Source organism: Arachis duranensis, chromosome 1 (genome assembly GCF_000817695.3).
Source record: "Arachis duranensis cultivar V14167 chromosome 1, aradu.V14167.gnm2.J7QH, whole genome shotgun sequence".
Taxonomy (NCBI): domain Eukaryota; kingdom Viridiplantae; phylum Streptophyta; class Magnoliopsida; order Fabales; family Fabaceae; genus Arachis; species Arachis duranensis.
This window is the reverse complement of record NC_029772.3, coordinates 34,076,803-34,078,582: the sequence shown is the minus strand read 5'-3', so window position 1 is coordinate 34,078,582 and position 1,780 is coordinate 34,076,803.

Sequence of the window (1,780 nt, the reverse complement as noted above, 5' to 3'; positions counted from 1 at the left end):
ATATTTGGTTCAAAGTTTGAAAAGCTATTCCTAAGCAAGTTTGATTCCAGGGAATCAAAATACCATCATTTCAATTCCCACCTTCCCCCTGGGTATCTTTGATTTCCATGGGAATAGAATCTTTGTAACTAAGTAATACTTGAACCACATACACTCTTAGGGTATTATGTGTCTGGAATCAAAGTATAATAAATACATTGTCAATTACTATGATAGTCGCAAGTCAAAGAAACTCTATTACTATGTTCATTTTGAGAATATCCTATTGACAAATATCTGGTAATTATAACCATTAGGAGTTCTCAAATTGAGTCAGTTCAATGGTCATATCTCTATAAGCACCATCTATATATATATAATTTAATAAAAGAGATCTATTAATCTTTATCTATTGATCTTCCCGGACTATAATGTCCTTTTTTAATAATCATATGACCAAGAACAATTTAGATTAAATTATAAAAGATTCATCTCTCAATATTATCATCACTATCATAATGATAAATTTCTAAATTTAATCAAGGACCTTATTATATTAACATTTTAATATAATAACAATAACAAATTATTTGACACATGATTAATTGGATTGTGGTCATACAATTTATTCTCAACAGTATCCACCTCATTTTAATATTATGTAGCATACGTCTCATGTTGAGGATTTTTTATTTTAATAAATAAAATAAATGTGATAATTATTAAAATATATAATTTAAAAATTATTTACCATTATAAATACCCCAGTCTTATATCGTTTACAGTGTAAATGAGTTGGCATTGCGTGTATCTTGTCTAAACTGTAAACGAGATAAGACTGGTCAGCTGCAACGGGTAACTCGTTTATAGTGTAAATGAGATATATAGAAGACAAAGTGACAGCAGCTATAAAAGGATATGTAACCCTTGGTATTCTCCACAAACATTTCCCATCCTTTTCATGTCTAGTTTTTCTCACGAAAACAAGGCATTAATGTCCAATAATAGTCAATACATAGTTGTGCTTGTTTATCCCAATTGTTGTATGAGAAATGGCGACAACGGAGTCACATTTGAGTGTGAGAATTCGATATTGTTTCGCACTCAGTGTGTGAATACGTTGTCAAATTTGAAGAGTTTGATGCTGAGTAAGCTCGATGGTACAGAAGTGAGGGAGATCGGAAGGGTGGCGTATAGGTTGCTAGCACCCATGGGTAATGGAGTCTTCCAGTTTTGGCTATTTCGACTTCAAGGGGACGAGCATGTGCGACTAATGTTTGACATCCGTGGGAGGATCATGGTGGATCAGGTAATGGAGCTTTCCGCCGAGGTGGGACATAGTGGTAGTGTGATCTACGTTCTTTGGATTTTGAATGAAAGCTTTATTATGGCACTGGTTGAATTCACAACTCCGTTCAACTAACCAGCAAGTGTACTGGGTCGTCCAAGTAATAAACCTTACGTGAGTAAGGGTCGATCCCACAGAGATTGTTGGTATGAAGCAAGCTATGGTCACCTTGCAACTCTCAGTCAGGCAGATTAAAGGGTAATTGTGATTATTGGAATAAATAATAAATAAAAAGGAATAATAAAAAGGATAAGAATACTTATGCAGATTCATTGGTGAGAATTTCAGATAAGCGGATGGAGATGCTGTAGAGCCCAAGGACGCCTGCTCTCCTACTGCTTCTACTCAATCCTTCTTACTCCTTTCCATGGCAAGCTTTGTATAGGGGTTCACCATCAGCTGTGGCTACTTTCATCCTCTCGGGAAAATGATCCTATGCGGCTGTCACTCGCA